The sequence below is a fragment of the Myotis daubentonii genome, chromosome Y, assembly GCF_963259705.1.
Source record: "Myotis daubentonii chromosome Y, mMyoDau2.1, whole genome shotgun sequence".
NCBI classification, from domain to species: Eukaryota; Metazoa; Chordata; class Mammalia; order Chiroptera; family Vespertilionidae; genus Myotis; species Myotis daubentonii.
In genome coordinates this window covers 1,139,742-1,160,607 of record NC_081862.1, presented here as the reverse complement: position 1 = coordinate 1,160,607, position 20,866 = coordinate 1,139,742, and the positions used below count along the sequence as shown (strand labels likewise).

Genomic DNA, 20,866 nt, shown 5'->3' with positions numbered 1-20,866 from the left:
CAACATTTTTAATGTGAATGAGGACTTGATTGTGCAAAGCTTTCCTTCACCCCCTGAGAGGTACTCACCAGAGGTGCTGAGCCACTTGGAAATGTGTGGTGTTTCAATGCGATGCTGGGGGTGGGGGTTTGCCCCTCCTGACCTGAGCGAGAGAGCCCACCTTCCAATGTGCACAGGGCCCCTGCTTGGGTGTCAACAGCTCCATGACTGTGGGCTGGCTCCTCCCGAGTCCGCTGAGACCCACAGAAAACAATATCCCAACTGGCAGATTTCTCCTGGTCCTGAGGTGTTTCAGGATTGGGTTAATGTGGGAAAACACGAGTATGAAGGTGTGGCTCAATGGTTTCTTCTGAGAGTTTCAGGTCACCAACCCAAGCCCTCAGTCATTGTAGGGAATGAGGTTTCCATTCTTCACATAGAAATGCCATCATTTTTTTAAATGTATTTTTTATTGATTTCAGACTGAAAGGGAGAAGAAGGGGGGGTGGAGAGAGAGAGAGAGAGAGAGAGAGAGAGAGAGAGAGAGAGAGAGAGAGAGAGAGAGAGAGAGAAACATCCATGATGGCAGAGAATCATGGATCTGCTGCCTCTTGCAGGCCCCACACTGGGGATCAAGCCCAAAAACCGAGCATGTGCCCTGACCAGGAATTGAACCCTGACCTCCTGGTTCATAGGTCGATGCTCAAGTGCTGAGCCACGCCAGCCGGGCGGGAGAGGGAAGGTTATGGTCCCAGGTCATGGGTTTGGGTACCCCCTTCAGGAGCTCTCCTCCAGAAACAGGTTCTGTGCTAGGTCCCTCGGGCTGAGGGGTGACGGGCCCTCACCGCGTGTGCCTGCTCCCTGCATGGACGTCCGTTCTGTTGTAAGAAAAGCGGGGCCTCTGGTTGCTGGGGCCCCATCGCCTCCACAGGCAGATGCTTACCTGTTCCCTGGAGCCTCGCTGGACTCCCACACATGGGCCCATGAGGGTCGGTGCTCCTGGCCTCAGTGGACATTACCTGTGAACCGGTGGCCAGGAATGACCGACACGGCCTGCCTGCTCTGCTCACGCGGGTCCATGGCCCATCAGACTCCCCATAAGAAACGTGCAGTTAAGGATTTCAGACAGGTCAGGGGAGGGTGAGACCCGCAGACCCAGGTACAAGGCCAGGCACCAGGAGCTGCTGCGAGGTGGGCCTCCCACACACTGTGAGGTGAGGTGCACCCAGCAGCTCTCAGCAGGGTGGTGAGGGCCTTTGTCCTGGTCACTCTCAGTGCCACCTGCCCAGGCTTAGTGGGAGGGGGTGGCCGGGGGAGGAGCATGCCTGACCCCACGCCTCCTGCTCAGGCAGCCGAGTCCACGCAGAACAGTGGGGCTGCTTGAGCTCTATACTGGCTCCTCGGCCCCACTCCCTCTGCCGCCCTTGTCCACCTCAAGGCCTGGCAGACGCTGTTCACCGAGAGATGCGTGTTTTAACCACCCTGAGCCAGAGGCACCGGTGCTGACCCCACTCTGAATGACACTCCAAAGCCTGGGTCACCCTCCCGCTTTATAGTTTGGAAAGAGGCACAGAGAATTTGGGGGTCTTGCCTTAGGACACACAGTTGTGAGGGCAGAGCTGAGACTCAAACCCTTGTGGACAGACCTGGTGCCCACATGCTATGCCCCAGGCGAGACTGAGGCAGCACAGGGCCCCTGCTTGGGTGTCCAGGCTGAGGCAGCACAGGTGTGTGCACAGGCACACGGGCACACACACACACACACACGCACACACATGTACACACACATGCACACACACCTGCACACACCCTCTCTGACTTTCACCTTTGAGGCTACAGAGGTCTAAGGAATCAGGGGAGGAGCCAGGAGAAGCCAAGGGGTTGGTGGGGTCCTATTCATGTTCCTGGTGAGTGTGTCTCAATCCCTCTCCCTGACGGGGACCTCACTGGACTGACGCCAGATTCCGCCTTCCCGGGTTTAGGTCTGTGGCTGAGGGTTCTTTGAGGCCCTCCTGGAACTCTGCTTTCAGTGATGAGGGGGATGAGGCACGTAGGCTTCAGGTTTGTCTGGACACAAACTTTATTAAAACGAGGCCAAAAGCACCATGAGGGACATTCGTGTTGACATCCCCATAGCACTTACAGAACTGTTTGTCTATTGCCTCTCCTTTTGAAAGCGGAGGATTTGTTTGACCAGTTACTTCTGTACTAATTACACTCTTGGGGAGGGAAAGGGGCCAGCAGGCTTCCTCTAAAGCCCCCTCAGAGCTGGGGTATGAGGTATGCTGTGCCTACACTTGCCCTGTAGCTGCTGAGGTGCAATTTAGGGCTCATGATGCATCCTCCCTGCAAACACCGGGCTTCTCCCCTGAGTGTGTTGTCTGGTGTCTCATGAGATTGGACTTCTGTGTAAAGCCTCGCCCACACTCCCTGCAAACATAGGGCTTCTCCGTGAGTGTGTTCTCTGGTGTTTGATGAGACTTGACTTATCTCTAAAGCCTCTCCCACACTCCCTACACACATAGGGCTTCTCCCCTGAGTGTGTTCTCTGGTGTTTGATGAGAACTGACTTATCTCTAAAGCCTCTCCCACACTCCCTACACACATAGGGTTTCTCCCCTGAGTGTGTTCTCTGGTGTTTGATGAGACCTGACTTATCTCTAAAGCCTCTCCCACACTCCCTGCACACATAGGGCTTCTCCCCTGAGTGTGTCCTCTGGTGTTTGATGAGACATGACTTATCTCTAAAGCCTTTCCCACACTCCCTGCACACATAGGGCTTCTCCCCCGAGTGTGTCCTCTGGTGTTTGATGAGAGATGACTTCTGTGTAAAGCCTCGCCCACACTCCCTACACACATAGGGCTTCTCCCCTGAGTGTGTTCTCTGGTGTTTGATGAGAACTGACTTATCTCTAAAGCCTCTCCCACACTCCCTGCACACATAGGGCTTCTCCCCCGAGTGTGTCCTCTGGTGTTTGATGAGAGATGACTTCTGTGTAAAGCCTCGCCCACACTCCCTACACACATAGGGCTTCTCCCCTGAGTGTGTTCTTTGGTGTTTGATGAGACCTGACTTATCTCTAAAGCCTCTCCCACACTCCCTACACACATAGGGCTTCTCCCCTGAGTGTGTTCTCTGGTGTTTGATGATACCTGACTTATCTCTAAAGCCTCTCCCACACTCCCTGCACACATAGGGCTTATCTCCTGAGTGTGTCCTCTGGTGTTTGATGAGACTTGAATTATCTGTAAAGCCTCGCCCACACTCCCTGCAAACATTGGGCTTCTCCCCTGAGTGTGTTCTCTGGTGTTTGATGAGACCTGACTTATCTCTAAAGCCTCTCCCACACTCCCTACACACATAGGGTTTCTCCCCTGAGTGTGTTCTCTGGTGTTTGATGAGACCTGACTTATCTCTAAAGCCTCTCCCACACTCCCTGCACACATAGGGCTTCTCCCCTGAGTGTGTCCTCTGGTGTTTGATGAGACATGACTTATCTCTAAAGCCTTTCCCACACTCCCTGCACACATAGGGCTTCTCCCCCGAGTGTGTCCTCTGGTGTTTGATGAGAGATGACTTCTGTGTAAAGCCTCGCCCACACTCCCTACACACATAGGGCTTCTCCCCTGAGTGTGTTCTCTGGTGTTTGATGAGAACTGACTTATCTCTAAAGCCTCTCCCACACTCCCTGCACACATAGGGCTTCTCCCCCGAGTGTGTCCTCTGGTGTTTGATGAGAGATGACTTCTGTGTAAAGCCTCGCCCACACTCCCTACACACATAGGGCTTCTCCCCTGAGTGTGTTCTTTGGTGTTTGATGAGACCTGACTTATCTCTAAAGCCTCTCCCACACTCCCTACACACATAGGGCTTCTCCCCTGAGTGTGTTCTCTGGTGTTTGATGATACCTGACTTATCTCTAAAGCCTCTCCCACACTCCCTGCACACATAGGGCTTATCTCCTGAGTGTGTCCTCTGGTGTTTGATGAGACTTGAATTATCTGTAAAGCCTCGCCCACACTCCCTGCAAACATTGGGCTTCTCCCCTGAGTGTGTTCTCTGGTGTTTGATGAGACCTGACTTATCTCTAAAGCCTCTCCCACACTCCCTGCAAACATAGGGCTTCTCCCCTGAGTGTGTTCTCTGGTGCTTGATGAGACCTGACTTATCTCTAAAGCCTCTGCCACACTCCCTGCACACATATGGCTTCTCCCCTGAGTGTGTCCTCTGGTGTTTGATGAGACTTGACTTATCTTTAAAGCCTCGCCCACACTCCCTACACACATAGGGCTTCTCCCCTGAGTGTGTCCTCTGGTGTGTGATGAGAGATGACTTCTGTGTAAATCCTCGCCCACACTCCTTGCACACATATGGCTTCTCCCCTGAGTGTGTCCTCTGGTGTCTGATGAGATGTGACTTCCGTGTAAAGCCTTTCCCACACTCGCTGCACATATATGGCTTCTCCCCTGAGTGTGTCCTCTGGTGTCTGATGAGATGTGACTTCCGTGTAAAGCCTTTCCCACACTCCCTGCACACATATGGCTTCTCCCCTGAGTGTGTCCTCTGGTGTGTGTCGATATGTGACTTATCATTGAAGCCTTGCCCACACCCTCCATGATTGATTGTTACAATTTTTGACATTCTTACTCCCACAGATAATTTGCCTCTGTTCTTTGGATTCACGTCCTGGCCTGTGCTGGGCTCTTCCTCCATTATTCTCTCACGCTCACTGGAGCTCCCTGTTTGTCTGTTGGGAGGCTTGAAAGAGTCCCTTGAAGTTCCCCTGTGCCTGATCCTTTTAAGCAAAGGTTTGGAAGTTCCTTTGACCTCCTGACCTTCAGCTTTGTCATTCCACCCATGTGGACCAGGATGTTGCTGCTGCTGTTGATTTTGACGCTCTGGGCCGGGTTCCTCTGACTGGAGGTGTTTTCCTGCAGGTGCTCCTGGCAGAATCTCAGAGGGGTGATTGCGTTTCACATGTTGGCTGAGGAATGTCTGACTGGAGAAGGCCACAGAGCAGGAGGGACATGTGTGGATCTCTGGCTTTGGTTCTGCTGAAGGAGAAAATTTTGGTCAGGGCATGTGTGGGCAAGGCTGCCTGTGCCTTACGCTCTGTCTCCTGGTAAGACCTGTCTGCAGAATCATTCTGTGTTGACAGTGCAAGCTCTGCCTCCCACAGAGTGTTCCTTCACAGTCTACTTTTCTTTTTCTTTGTCTGCACTACTCTTCTTCAGAAATCCAGAGACCCCATATCAAAGTCTTTTCTACAGCCCTGGTCAGTGTGGAACAGTGGATAGAGCCTCAGCCTGTGGACAGAAAGGTCGTGGGTTTGATTCCCATCAAGGGCATGTGCCTTGGTTGCAGGCTTCTACCCGGCCCGGGACCTGGTCAGGGATTGTGCAGGAGGCAACAAATCGATGTGTTCCTCTCACATTGATATTTCTCTCTGTCTTTCCCTCTGTCTTTCACTCTCTATAAAAATCAATGGAAAAATATTCTTGGGTGAGGATTGAAAAGAAAAAAGGTCTTACAGATCAAGGACCATCAGAAGCCATTTGACTCCTTATATGGGTTTGACTATCGTGACATTTCCATATACATGTATCTTCTAAGTCATGTTAAAGAGAAAAACCACAGGCCTGGCCAGGTATCTCAGTGGTTGAGCACCAACCCATGAACCAGGTCGTCACCAGTTTGATTCCTGGTCAGGGCACATGCCCAGGTTTTGTGCTCTATCCCAGCAGGAGGCAGCTGATCCATGTTGATATTTCTATCTCTCTCTTCATTTCCCTTCCTCTCTCTCTCAAATCAATAAAAATATTTAAAAATAGAGGAACAATACGCCCCAACTAGCAATTGCTTCTCTCAGTTTTCCACAAATCTTAAAATGGAAATATGTCTTTCCTCACACAGTATTCCTACTTGATTTCTTTCAGTGTTAGCCTATTTCAAATACACTACAAAGTCCAGTTTCAAAATATCTCCCCAACCATGCCCTAGCCAGTTTGGCTCAGTGATAGAGCGTCACCTTGGGGACTCCAGGCTCCTGGGTTCGATTCTAGTCAAGGGCACGTCCCTTGGTTGCAAGCTCAATCCCCAGCCCTGGTTGGGGTGCCCGTGGGAGACAAGCTATTGATGTTTCTCTCTCTGTCTCTCCCCCTTCTACTCTCTCTCAAAAAATAATCAGTGGAAAAATATCCTTGGGTGAGGATTAACAACAACAACAAAAATATTTCCCCAACCTGCTTCTTACACTCCTGACTCCCGTCCCTCTCCAGCCAGTCTGCCTTCCTCTCTCACTTGGAGTTGAAATAATCTCGGAGGGGATTCCCCACTGAAGTTTATTTTCCAAAAAGTTTAACAAAGCATAGTTTTAGAACATGCCACTCTGCAGCTGAAAACTGCTCAATTGTCCCGTCTCACTCAAGAAAGTCCCCAGTATCTCAGCTTGGATCATAGGCACTGTATTTCCAGGCTGCTAGGCATCTGTCCAACCTCTGTTCTTACCCCCTGTACCGAGACTGAGACGGGAGTAGCCCTCAGCCAGCTCTACACCCCACCTCTTTCCTTCCCTGCACCAGCCACTCCTTCTGCCTGGGACCTTGTGACACAACTGTTGTAACTGTTGTCTCCTGAGAAAGCCTTCCCTTGACCTTTGCAATCCGACACACCCACCTTCCCCTCACAGTGATCCCTAGGCACTTGTCCTGGGCCCGTTTTCTCCAAAGTGCTAACCACTGTGTAATATTAAGCACATGCACATATGTCTGCCAGGGCTTCCCTCCTTCACCAGCCACCTGCTCAGGAGCAGTGATTCTGATCATCCTGTTGATCTGTATTTCCAGCTCCCAGAACTCTGGGTGGCACCGCGTAGGAATTCACATGGCAAGTCACAAAATAATGAATGAATGCATGTTAACACACACATTTCATTTAGAAATATGCAGTAAATGAAGAAGAAACAGCTAAAGTGTTAAAAAAAACAAACAAAACAACAACCCACAAACAACCACCTTGATAAGAGAGCTGGCTAAGTGCCTGAAACCTTTTTTTTTTTTTTTTGCCTCTAACCCTTTCAGCACTATATGATGCTGTGTATTTTGTGCATGAAGAATTTTTTAAAATGGAACAAATATAGCCCCTGGCCAGTGTGGCTCAGTTCATTGAGCATTGTCCCATTCACCCAGAGGTAGCCAGTTTGATTCCTGGTCAGGGCACATGTCTGGGTGGTGGACTTGATCCCCAGTACGGATAATGCAGGAGGCAGCAGATTGATATTTCTCTCCCTCTCCCTTCATCTCTGTCTCTAAAACCAATAAAAGCATATTTTTAAAAATTAGAACAAAAATAAAAATATTAAAATTGTTCCTAAGAATCAAAAACCTATGTGATGAGCCATCAATTTCTGAAGCATCTGATTTGAAGCTTTGCTGACTCCAGAGTGGAGTTTACTCTACTTGAGCGTTGGAGCATGAAAACTTCTAAGAATTCTTTCTTTCCATGTTGAAGAAGAGTGGTGCCCACCTCTCCTGGCCACAAGCTCTGTCTTCCACTTGCTGCCCCTCTTGATGCCCAGCTTTTGGCCATACTCTTCTCCATACCAGACCAGCAGCTCACAGCCCGTCCTCACGACCCGGCAGGTTCGGTAGAAAATCTGCCTGTGATATTGAAAGGCCACCAGGTTCTGTTCTTGGTCATCCCGGGCGCAGTTCACATACCTGGCGTTGAGGCAGATGAAAGGAAAGAAAACCACAGGCGATGAGTTTCCACTACCTGTCATATTCGTGCCCAGCTCCTCACTGAAGCTTAAGGCCCTCAGCACTGATGGCACCCACACCCATGCTCCTGGGGAAACTTCTGTTCAATGTCCAAGCCTCTGTCACAATGTCATGTGAATTCCTGTCTCTAAGTCCTGCTCACAGTGCTCATCCTGCCTAATGCCATTTCCAAAGCCTCATTGCAGACTTCCCCATCAAACCTGGTGACCTCTAGCTTCTCTAAGCTGTAAGTCAGGTTCTGTGTTACACCACAGAACTCGGGGCTTAATCTAGGACTCACATCATTCAACACTCAGTCCAAGTCTACCTTCTCTTCAGAGGCCTTTGTCGAGTCTCCCCACACTTTATTGAAGGCATCATTCAGTTGCCTCCCCCAGGTTCCCACAGAAACGTGGAGGTCTCTCTGTCTTAGAAAAATAACACAGAACAATAGTAGTTTATTCATAATCTGTCTCCCCTGACACAAGAGAGCCCCTCAGGAAAGGGCCATGAGCACTATTACTCTGCAGGCTCCAACACCCAGTTGTAGTTAGAACTGAGTCTGGGATGATGTGCTGCCCTCACAGGTTTAGACTATCCTTAGTTCAAGGCTATCTGGGCACTGGGCACTTCTTGAAAAATAGGAAAATTAGAGTTAAATGTTTATGAAATAAAATGTTTCATGTCCGTCTGCAGTAAGTCCTCCCTAGGGTCATGGATTGTGTAATCTGTGTAAGTAATGGATTCCTTCCTCTAAACTGGAACATAGTAGGTGTTTAACTAATGTCCATTAGATAAATCACAGAGTAATACAGGGTCCTCAAGGTTTTCCCAGTCAGTGCCCAAACCAGAGACTTCTATTTTGAGGACATATGCTATACTTTTACCTCCTTTTTTCCTAAGTGTCTCTAGATGTTAAAGATCACTGTATGGAGAAAAAAGGGGAACAGAGAACTGAGGGAGACCATTAGGGAGGCATGATGGGAAGGACAGACATGTGGGTTGTGAGGCATGAGTATCCACTCTGGCACCCAGAAGCCTAGTGACCTTACCTCATCCAGTTGGCCTGAGATGTATCCTTTCCATCCACATACTCATAGCAGTTTCTCCCTTTGGTGATCTGCATTTCAGGAAAAGAAGTTAAAGGCCGTGTTGTGTGTGTGTGTGTGTGTGTGTGTGTGTGTGTGTGTGTGTGTGTGTGGTTGTGTGTATATAATAGAAGAATTACTTTATTCTACTGTCATCAAATCTCTTTCAGCCTGCATGGTGATTCAACTGCCAATGGTGATCACAGGATATTTTTCTTACTCATCATCTACACGTCGGAATTGATTTGTCCACTAAGCAGGAGCCCCCAAGGGAGGAGTCTGTACCACTTTGCTCCCATTTACCCTCTGATCCTTAGAGAGGAGCTCCATGTTCATGCAAAGTCCGCCCAGTACACAGAGCTAACTAACCATATGGTCCCCATCCATGTCCTAGCATGTAGAAGGTGGGGGCCCCCCAAGCCACAGGAGGGACGGGGAAGCCAGAGGACAGGGAAGAGGTAAAGTTCTCACCAGCCAGGAGTAGCCGTTGTTGGCTGTGGCTTCATCTTCTGTGATCTGACCCTCATAAGGGCCAAAGTGCAGGCCCTCGGGCAGATCACATTCCTCATTCCACACTCCAAGCCCAGCCTCAGGGATGCCTGATGGTCCGATTCTCAACCCAGGGGGCAGAGTGAGGGCTGAGCGGTTGGCATGCCCCTTGTCCACGGCACTGTCTTTTACAAACGTAGGAGGCCCATGCACAGCACAGCTGTCAATGAAGAAGTTCTGACACTTCTCACAATCTGGAGGCAAGAGCAACAGGGAAGAGGGAGGGTGCAGTGCATGTTCCTGGACATGAAGAGCTTCGGAAAGAGCTCACATCAGTGAGCCTCAATCCTGTACTCCCGGTCACAAGAGGAAGGGAATGATTTGGGCACCCAAAGACCAAGTGAAATTCTTGCATCAAGACATAACATGCTCCTTGGTGAGGGTGAGCTTACATAGGTAGTCATCGTCCTGGGGCTCGCTGACCTCTTGGTAGACACAACACTTCCTCTCTCGTAGGCTATACATCTTCACTTCGATCTCCTTTCTCCTGAGGTCTACATGGGAGAAGGGCAGGTGACTGAGGGGATGAGGTCTGGAACATTAGTCCCTATCTTATCAGAAAACACACAATGTCCTACCATCAAATGATCGCCTGTTCTATTATAGTATGTGGTATTTTCCTCCATTAACTAAAAGACTAGCACTCCACACTGACTATTGGTGGCTGATTCAATTTTAGTTTCTAGATGATCCCATTATGAGGTTCAACCTCCCAAGCTTTGGTCACTCATAAAGTATGTATTGAGGGAACATTATGCGTTAGGCACTGAGTAAAGACCTGGGCACACAACACCAAGAGAATATGGTTGCTATTATCACAGATGGATTTATTGGACAACTTGCATGTGTCAATTGTTTAAGGTTTAATTTAATGCTATCAAACTATATGTGGCCCATGTTTCCTTATGTTCACTTTACACATTAGCATTCAGGAGCTCAGAGAGTTGGTAAGATTAGCTCAAAGCTTCAGCGCTAACTCCAGTTTCAAATCCAGGCCTATGCAAAGTCCACCCCACATACCTAGGCTATACTGATTAGCCTTTCTAGAAGAATTAGTGAAACTGAAATCTCCAAATTATGTAACTTACCCAATTTCGATCTAGGGTGCTGTCCAGAGGGACTTGCTTCTCCAGGAGGGGGCACTGGTTTCTGAGTCTGCTCTGAGCCACTGGTGGTCCACAAATTTGCTGTTCCTGACAATTCCTTCAAAGTAGACTCATTACTTAATGACGTCCTGGACTTTGCCTTCAATGTGGAAGTCCCATATTAAAAGGTAACATGCATTTATTTAATTATGTAGGGTTTATGATATATTTTCACATACATGACTTCAATGAACACTTCAACAACTCTGAAATACCTGGGAAGTATGAATATTAGAGGAAAAAGAAATGGCCAATGTGGGTTGTGAATTGAAGACTAGAACCCATGCCTTAAGGATCTTTTTTTTTTTTATAGAACAGTGAGAGTGAAAGATACTGGTAAGAAAATAAGTCATAGTTGGGCCCTAACCAGTGTAGCTCAGTTGATAGAGTGTCAGCCTGCGGATTGAAGGGTCCTTAGTTCAATTCCGATCAAGGGCCAGTGACTTGGTTGCAGGATCCTCCTCCCTGGCCCATGCCCTGGTCTGGACTTATGCAGGAGGCAACCAATCAATGTGTCTCTCACATTGATATTTCTCTCTGTCTCTCCCTCTCTCTTCTATTCTCCCTAAAAATCAATGAGAAAATATCCTTGGGTGAGGATTAAGAATAAAAAAGAAAGAAAGAAAAATAGTTGGCAGAGCCCTGGCTGGTGTAGCTCAGTTGGTTGAACTGAAGGGTTGCCGGTTCCATTCCCGGTCATGGTACATGTCCTGGTTATGGGTTAGATCCCAGGTGGGGGTCTGTGTAGGAGGCAACCGATCCATGTTTTTCTCTCTCACTGATGCTTCTCTCCCTCTCCCTTCCTCTTTCTCTCTAAAATCAATAAAAACATATATTTTTCAAAAGAAATGGCTGGCAGAAACCTATCATGAAAATAAGGAAAATTATGCTAAAACTAGAGACCCAGTGCACGAATTCATGCACCAGCGGGGTCCCTCATCCTGGCCTGTGGGATCAGGCCAAAACTGGCTCTCCTACATTCCCCGAGAGGTCCTGGATTGCGAGAGGGCACAGGCTAGGCTGAGGGACCCCACTGGGGCACGATCGGGGCTGGGGAGGGACGCGGGAGGTTGGCCAGCTGGGGAGGAACCGCAGGAGGACTCCAGGGTGTGTCCGGCCATCTCGCTCAGTCCTGATCAGCTGGACCCCAGCAGCAAGCTAACCTATAGGTCAGAGCGTCTTCCTCCTGGTGATCAGTGCACGTCATAGCAACTGGTCTACCGGTTGACTGTCTGCCCCTTGGTGGTCAGTGCACATCATAGCGAGCAGTTAGTGGCTTTAGCATGTCATCATCATATTATGCTTTGATTGGTTGAACGGGCGACTGGACACTTAGCATATTATATAGGAAGTGCAAATTAGTATATCACAGAAAGAATATTTGTAATTAGAGTAGTTGGATCCCACCAATTCTGTTTGAATATGGTTGTGCTACTAGCTAGTTCTCTTCATTTTTCCTGACCTATAACATGCTAATTCTTAATGTTATAATGAACATGACATATAACGGTGTTCACCAAAGTGTTCTGTGAGCTCTTTGATACAGTGTGAATGTCAAATTACAGTCCTGCTATCAATGTACCTCTCAGTCGTCTCTGTATTTGAAATCACATGTAAATTATCTTCATTATTTTTTGACCCTATTCTAGTTTAATTTGTAAATTTTAAAGCACTCTTTCAGCCAACATTCAGGGGCCCTCAGGGACCCTGAGCTGGGCCTGGGACTTCTGGAAGAGAAAAATCTGGTGTGAACCAAAGAGCTCACAATGCAGACGTAGGCAGGCGGAGCAAATGATTCAAACAAGATGACACTGGCCTAATTAGAGCTCAGAGAAAGAAGCCATGCTTCTTACTGGAATGAGCATTCAAAACCAGTTCCAGATGGATGAGCTTCTATTGAATAGTGTGTCATCTCTATGAAGTTCTTAAGTCACTTTATTTATTGTTTCTCAATTGTCAAACCTGAAGCTCCCCAGAGTTGAGAGATGCTTTCTTTTATTTGACCAGGAGGCTCTGATGCTGGGGTTCCTATGTCCTTCTTCATGGGGGACCATTCACTGTGCAAACTGCCTATATGTCAGTAAGCTTCCGCGAGTCGGAAGTCTTAGTGCATCTCTCACGGCAGCATAGTGTTTGGAATCATCAGTCAGTGAAAGATGTAATCATGTATGGATAAGACAGTGGAAACTGCATAAAAGTATGGAAATTTTAATGAGCTTGTAAGTGGTTTAGAGATGAAGCTATGGATTAGAGTGCATGCCCACCAATACTGTGATCTCAGACATATAATCAAACACTTGTATATGTCTGAAACCTCAGTTTCCTCATCAGAAACGGTGATAGTTATAGTACCTACCTCATAGGGTTGTGGTAAGGTTTAAGTGAGTTTATTCACGTAGAATTCTTAGAGTCTGAAGCATTGTGAAGATAAAACCCGTGGCAGCTACTATTGTAGCTGATGTTATTAACGACTGAGATGATATTGGGCATTTTGTTGAAGAGGTCAGGAAAGAAAGGTGGCAGTTTCTAGGCTGCACTCTGATTTTTTCTCCTCTTCCCTGCATTTGCATCCAGGAGGAAGAATTTCTTTTCAACAGGATTTGGGGAATACTCACCTTCTGATGTTTATTCTGTTCCACTCTGAAGGCCACCCAAGAAGGTTTAGCTAAAAGATGGTGAGAAATCAATAATACATATAAGTTCAGAGAGGAAGGGAGAGGGCGAGGGAGAGAGAGAGAAACATCAATGATGATAGAGAATCATGGATTAGCTGTCTCCTGAACACCCCACAGCAGGGATCGAGCGCACAACCTGGGCATGTCCCCTGACTGGGAATCGAACTGCGACTTCGTGGTTCATAGGTCGATGCTCAATCTCTGAGCCACGCCTGCCGGGTCAGAAATCATGTTTGGTTGGTAATTATTTCAAAATCTGGGGATTCTTATTTTTTCAGAATTCTGAATCAGAGAGTGATCTAAGGACAGACCAAGGATGATTGGAAATGTTTTTTGATGTTTCATTAGGCTTATGCTTTTATTAGGAGCATCCGCTAATTTTCTTAAAATGTTTAAAAATAGACAAAACCCCATCTGTACTTCATCCTCTGTTCAATATATATATATATTTAAATTGGCCTAGCCGTGGCTGGGCGGCTCAGTTGGTTGGAGTATTGTCTTGTACACCACAAGGTTTCAGGTTTGATCTGTATTGGGGTGTACACGGGAGGCAACGGATAAATGTTCCTCTCTCACATTGATGTTTCTGTCTCCCTTTCTGTCTCTCTCCTTTCCTCTCTCTAAATTCAATGAATATCCTTGGGTGAGGATTTAAAAAATAAAATTGCCCTGAAAAGCAAAAAAAAAAAAAAAAATTGGCCTTTCATGACACACATATAATGACAGTCACGTAACTGCAAAGAATCTCTACTCTGCAACCTGGCCCTTTCTCCTCTCTGCCTTCTGTCTTCACACTGGCCTTGTCCAGTCCAATGGCACCAGGACCACCTTGCCTCCTTTCTTTCTTATCCTTCCTCCTTTGCACATGTGGACTGTGCCACCTTTCCTAATCACTAGATTCTGATCAGCATCACACAGTCTTAGGAACAAAGACTCAGGTCTAGTCACCACAGAAACAGAGTTTCGGGCAAGTTAGAGATAACGTCGTGACTTCAGCTATGTTCCAACCTCAGACCCATGGAACTACAGACCCTACCAACCCGACTTTCATGAAACCTGGCAGATGATGCCATGGCTGACATGGAACCTGATACAACAGTGAACTACTTCCTACCCTGGCCCACAACCCAACCCCCTAACTACCATGAGTAATAATTTTCCCATATGTCCCCATGCAGGTCTTAGAGCACTGCTCACCCGTCAGACCTTCCTCCTTCTATGTGATGACAACTCTTCTGAATTAGTTATTTTTTACTCACTTTTATATTTTTGTATACTTGTTTGTTAATGTTCTATATCTATATAATTATATTATTATTCTTTATTTTATTTTATTTTATTTTTTGTTGATCTGTTTCTTATCAGTTTGTAAGTACTAGGTGAATTAGGTTATTACATTTGTTCCTCTTTTTTTCCCCCATAACTCCCCTCTTCCCAGTTCCCACCCCACCCTCCGCCCTCACTCCCCACCCACTGTTCTCATCCATAGGTGCACGTTTTTTGTCCAGTTTCTTCCCGCATCTCCCACGCCCCTTTCCTCCCAAGAATAGTCAGTCCCTTCTCTTTCTATGTCCCTGATTCTATTGTGATCACCAGATTATTTGTTCACTTGATTCTTAGATTCACTTGTTGATAGATACATGTTTGTTGTTCATAATTTGTATCTTTACCTTTTTTCTTCTTCTTCCTCTTCTTAAAGGATACCTTTCAGCATTTCATATAATACTGGTTTGGTGGTGATGAACTCCTTTAGCTTTTCCTTATCTGTGAAGCTCTTTATCTGACCTTCAGTTCTGAATGATAGCTTTGCTGGATAAAGTAATCTTGGTTGTAGGTACTTGGTATTCATCACTTTGAATATTTCTTGCCATTCCCTTCTGGCCTGCAAAGTTTCTGTTGAGAAATGAGCTGACAGCCGTATGGGTATTCCCTTGTAGGTAACTGAGTTTCTTTCTCTTGCTGCTTTTAGGATTTTCTCTTTGTCTTTTGCTCTTGGCATTTTAATTATGATGTGTCTTGGTGTGGCTCTCTTTGGATTCCTTTTGTTTGGGTTCTCTGCGCTTCCTGGACCTGTAAGTCTATTTCTTTCACCAGGTGGGGGAAGTTTTCTGTCCTTATTTCTTCAAATAGGTTTTCAATATCTTGCTCTCTCTCATCTTCTGGCACCCCTATAATTCTGATGTTGGTACGCTTGAAGCTGTCCCAGAGGCTCCTTACACTATCTTCATATTTTCAGATTCTTTTTTCGCTTTGCTTTTCCAGTTGTGTGTTTTTTGCTTCTTCGCATTTCGAATCTTTGACTTGATTCTTGCGCTCCTCTGGTCTGCTGTGGGGTGTCTGTACAATATTCTTTATTTCAGTCAGTGTATGCTTAATTTCTAGTTGGTTCTTTATCACAATATCGACGATCTCATTAGATTTCTTGAGAATCTCACTACATTTATCGGCGGTCTCACCAGTCTTTTCGAGGGCCTTACTCAGTTTATCGGCAGCTTCTAGACAGTTCTTGAGAGACCTTAAAAGTGTGGTTTTGAGCTCTATATCTTCCATTTCTGACATTTGCATCCTGTTTCTTTGTCTCCGCATTTTTTTATCTTTTCTTGGTGCACCCCCTAGTGGTCTTTGTGCGCAGTCTTGTTGTAGTTAAGCCTTGATTGTTGTCGGTTGGCAATAACGGGGGTGATTTGACCTCCAGGCTAACTGGCTATGAGAGTCAGCTGTGTCTGCACTGGGAGAGCTTCTGTGCTGGATCTCTAGGGCGGTGCTAATCTAGCGTTTGCCTGAGGCTATGCGGCAAATGGCTCTGCGCAGGGCTTGGGCGGGGCGGGTCCCCGGGGATCTACAGGGCGGGCTGCAGCGCGCAGTTATGGCTGCTCTCAGTTCCGTCCCTAGGGGCTCTGCCTCACAGACTCCCAGCAACTGCTGCAAACCTCGGAGAGAAAGCTGCCTTCGAGTTCCGACCGAAGCCAGACAGTCCCGCTTCTCCTGTTTGAATCTGGGTCCCTAGAGACTCGCCCGGATCTGGAGCTCAGAGTCAGAAACTCCCTCCCGATTGAAAACAACAACCGCACACTCCGAACCTGAGTATTTCATCAGCACTGCGCCTCCTCTGAGTCTGGGTATGATATTCTCTTTCCTCCTAGTTGTAGAATTTCCACTCAGCTAGCCTTCCTGTGGTTCTGGATGATGTCCATTCTGTCTTTTAGGTGTACCCTTGAATTGGTTGTTCGAGGCAGCAATCTCCTGCGTTAACCTATGCCGCCATCTTGGTTTCCAGGCTTTATTTTATTTTTTTCCATCACCATTTATCGCCCTCTACTATTATTTTTTAATCCTCACGTGAGAATATATGTTTATTGATTTTAGAGAGAGAGGAAGAGAAAGAAAGAGAGGGAAACATAGATATGAGAGAGAAACATCGATCACTTGTAGCCCATACACACCCCTACTGGGGGTGGAACCCAAAAATGTTTGGTGTATGGGAGGATGCTCCAACCAACTGAGGCACCAAGCAATGGCTATTTATTTATTTTTATTTTGAAAGAATGTTTATTAAAGCTGGGGACAGTGAAACAAGGAAGGACTTAGGATAGAAGCAGCAGCAGGAGAGCGCCTAGGCTGGGCTGCTGTGTTGCTCTAGAAAGGTTAAAGGAAAGAATTCAGGCTAGGCGGGCTGCTTTGGCTCATTGGAAAGTCATAGCAAAGGGGCCTTGGAGCCAGGTTCAGGGGGTTAGCCTGAATGACCTGCCACTGCCCATACTCCCTGGTGCAAGTCTCCTGGGTCTCTTAGTTTAGGAGATGCACACCTAGTGGGGGGGAGTAGAGGGGAAAGGGTGAGGGGTGTGTGTGCTCCCAGAGAGAGAACAGCTTAAGAAAATTATATATATATATATATATATATATATATATATATATATATATATATATATATCCTATCTAATAAAAGAGAAACATGGTAATTGGCATACGACCACTACCCTTCCCATTGGCTAATCAGGGCAATTTGCAAATTAACTGCCAGCCAAGATGGCGGCCGGCAGCCAGGCAGCTTGAAACTAACATGAGGCTTGCTTGCTTCAGTGACAGAGGACTCCAAAATTCCCTGCCTGCCGCTGCAGGCCTCTGACCTGCAACTCTAAGCAACTATGTAACAAATATAGAAGCTAAACAAAACCCCAGAAACCTGCTTTAGTCCTGGGCTTCAGCCAGCAGGATCACAGCATTGTAAGCAAAGGCCAGAAACCTACTTTCAGCAGTGGAGGCCTAAGAGCTGGAGCCAAACCTCAGAGCTAAAGCTGGCCCAGAATAAAAAAAAAAAAGAAAAGAAAAAAAGGAGTGGTTGGGAGCTTCAGTCACCCCCAGCCTGAAAACAGCCCTCAGCCCCTCACCCAGACTGGCCAGGCACCCCAGTGGGGACCCCCACCCTGATCCAGGACACCCTTCAGGGCAAACCAGCCAGCCCCACCCATGCACCAGGCCTCTATCCTATATAGTAAAAGGGTAATATGCCTCCCGGCACCGGGATCAGTGAGACGGGGGCAGCGCCCAAACCCACTGATCGCCCTGCGGCTCTGTGTGTGACAGGGGCCGGGGCCACAACCCCCCAGCCTCCACATGGGCCCTGCTCTGTGTGTGACGGCGTAGAGCCATAACCTCCCCATCGGCCCTGCCCTGAGTGTGAGAGTGGCGGCGCCCCAACACCCTGATCAGCCCTGCTCTGTGGGTGATAGAGGGCCGCACCCCAAACCCCTGATGGGCCCTGCTCTGGGAGTGACAGGGGGCAGCGCCCCAACCCCCTGATTGGCCCTGCTCTGTGTGTAACAGGGTACAGAGCCCCAACCCCCCTGATAGGCCCTGCTCTGTGAGTGACAGGGGGCAGTGCCCCAACCCCTGATTGGCCCTGCTCTGTGTGTGACAGGGGGTGGTGCCGCAACCTTCCCATAGACCCTGCCTTGAGTGTGACAGGGGGCGGTGCCCCAACCCCCCAATCGGCCCTACCCTGAGCGTGACTGAGGGTGGCATCGCAACCTCCCGATCGCCCTGCTCTGTGCATGACAGGGGGCGGCACCCCAACTCCCCAATCAGCCCTGCTCTGAGCCCAACCAGGGGCTGCACCTAGGGATTGGGACTGTCCTCTGCCACCCGGGAGCAGGCCTAAGCCAGCAGGACGTTATCTCCCAAGGCGTCCCAGACTGTGAGAGGGCACAGGCCGGGCTGAGGGACCCCCCCCCCCCCAATGCACAAATTTTTGTGCACCGGGCCTCTAGTATATATATACTAGAGCACCATTGCAGGAAATTTATAAATTTATGTACCGGGAATGGCGGCGGGGGGGCAGGGGGGGGGGAGGGGGATTCCTCACCCCGGCCTGTGCCCTCTGCGCCTCTGACAGTCTGGGAGCCCTGCGATCCATCGCCTTCAGATGGAGGACTGGTTCAGCAGCCCCAGCTGTGCATTGGTGGCCTGGGACTCCCTCTTTGGAGTGACGGGGAGCCCCCATTGATCACCCAGTGGCTAGTGGCTAGTGGCCTGGGCCTTTCTCTGCAGGGCATCATGGGGGATGGTGGGGCCGGACCAATTGTGTTTTACAGGCCTTGGCTGGCCTGACGCCAGTGGGTGTCAGAGCCTGGTCATCTGGCCAGTCCTTCAGCTGGTCCTCCCTGGATTTGCATATTATGGTTTTATTATTGTAGATTTGGGGGGTGGGTCTGGGTGAAGGTGAGAAAAGGGGGAGAAATGGGGGAACTTCTGTGATAGTGTCAACACTAAATCTGTATATAATTATTGTTACACATTGAAAGAGGTTCTCTGACCCTGGCCAGTGTGGCTAAGTGGTTGAGCCTCGACCTATGAACCGTGAGGTGGGGGGCCGGCAGGAGGCAGCGATGGAGGTTCCTCTCTCTCTCACTCTCTCTCTCTCTCTCTGTAAAATAAATGATTCATAAAAAGGGGTTTATGTGAACAGCCCCTGGTGTGTAACTGCTCTGCCTCTTGCTCCTCCCCGGTAACTCCTGAGAGCCCGCCCGACCAACACCTGGTCGGGGTCAGGCAGCTGCACGCCCTCCGCCCGCACCTCGCGGCCTCGGGGTCCACTCTTCATCCGAGTCCTCGGAGTCCTCCGCCCCGTGCCTGGCTGTTCTGCCGCGGCGACTCATGAAGGCGGGTCGAGGGGCCCTGAGACCTGGAAGGAGAGAAAGAAAGAGTCTGTCCTGCGGGCGAAGAGCTGAGGGATGAACAGCAGAGCCAGCGCCGAGCGGGGCGGAGCCGGGGCCCTGGACGGAGCCCCCCAACCCCCCGCGGCCCCGCCACCCCCTCCCGGTCACCAATGCTGAGGAGCGCCTCCTAGTTGCTCTTCACGTTCCGGTGCCGGGCTCGCTCCCAGGCGCCCATCTGCGCCCACTCCTCCCGGGAGAAGTAGTGGGCCCACTCCTCCCGGGAGAAGTAGATGGACACGTCCCTGCAGGCGGCCCTGGGCTGGAGGAGAGACCGTCCGTCCGTCCGCCCCGGCCCGAGGGGGGGCGCCCCGCCTCCACCCCGTCCCCACCCCCGTCCCCACCTCCACCCCCGTGGACCCCCTCACCTTGGTTCTGTGCCCTGCTCTCCCCGCCTCCTCTCGGGCCGCTCCTGGGGGTCCCTGTCGGGGTTTATGGTGCCGCCAGCCCAGTCCCAGCAGGAGGCCGCAGTGCCTGTGTGAGGAGGAGGCGCTGACGAACCCGCTCCCGCCTCAGGACAGACTGGGACCGGGACCAGGTGGCCAGGGCCACAGCCATTAAGACCCACCAGGGGGCGCCTCCTTACCGCGGCGGCTCGCGCGGTCTCAGGGGGCGACTGAGGGGCGCGGTCAGGAGTCTGAGGGGCGGGGTGGGGGGGGACTGAGGGGCGAGGTGGGGGGTGTGAGGGGCGCGGTGTGGGGGTCTGAGGGGCTTGGTCGGAGAGGACTGTGGGCACGGTGGGGGGTGTGAGGGGCGCGGTGGGGGGTGTGAGGGGCGCGGTCAGGAGTCTGAGGGGCGTGGTGGGGGGGGACTGAGGGGCGCGGTGGGGGGTTGAGGGCCCTGGGGGTGGAGGTGGAGGCGCCCTGACGTTGGGGGTGCTGTGCCGGGAGGAACCGGGTTCGGGAATGGCACCCGCGATCCCGGAGCAATGCACGCGGGAGGAGGCGCCTCAAGGGGCAGAGAAGTCACGGGCTGAGGAGATGGGCCCGCGGGACACAATCCGGGTCTTTCTGGCCAGGAAACTTGGGGAGCTCGGGTGAGAGGATTTGGGCTCCTGCACAGAGATTTGGGGTCTCAAGGACAGGCTTCAGGGTTTCGGGTCTCGGAGGTGGGGATTTGGTCTTTCTGGGGTGCCGTGGTTAGGGAGCCCGGGCTCGGGGTGTGCTGGGTCTGAGCTTTGGGGGATTGAGCGTTCCTCTGGGCGCGGAGCCCGGGGGTCCTCCGGGTTAGCGGACTTGGGGTGCGTGGAGGCTGACAGAGTGGTTTCCTCTCGGGAGGACACCCCGGGTCTTCGGCTGGGGGTTGAAGGCCGGCGGCAAAGGGGTTCCCACGCGAGGCACCCGTTTAACTGTGGGTCTCCCTGCGGCGCTGCGCACCTGGCCGAGGTCCCCTCAAACCCACGCGCTCCCCGCCGCGCGCTCCCGCCCTCAGGCTTGTGAGGCGGGGGGAGGGGGAGCTTC

The 20,866-nt window shown here is 50.0% G+C and overlaps 1 pseudogene; it reads right to left on the bottom strand.

The window, feature by feature from the left end:
- Positions 1-2,680: 2,680 nt before the first annotated feature.
- Positions 2,681-19,964, bottom strand: LOC132225596 (histone-lysine N-methyltransferase PRDM9-like; annotated as a pseudogene).
- Positions 19,965-20,866: the final 902 nt, after the last annotated feature.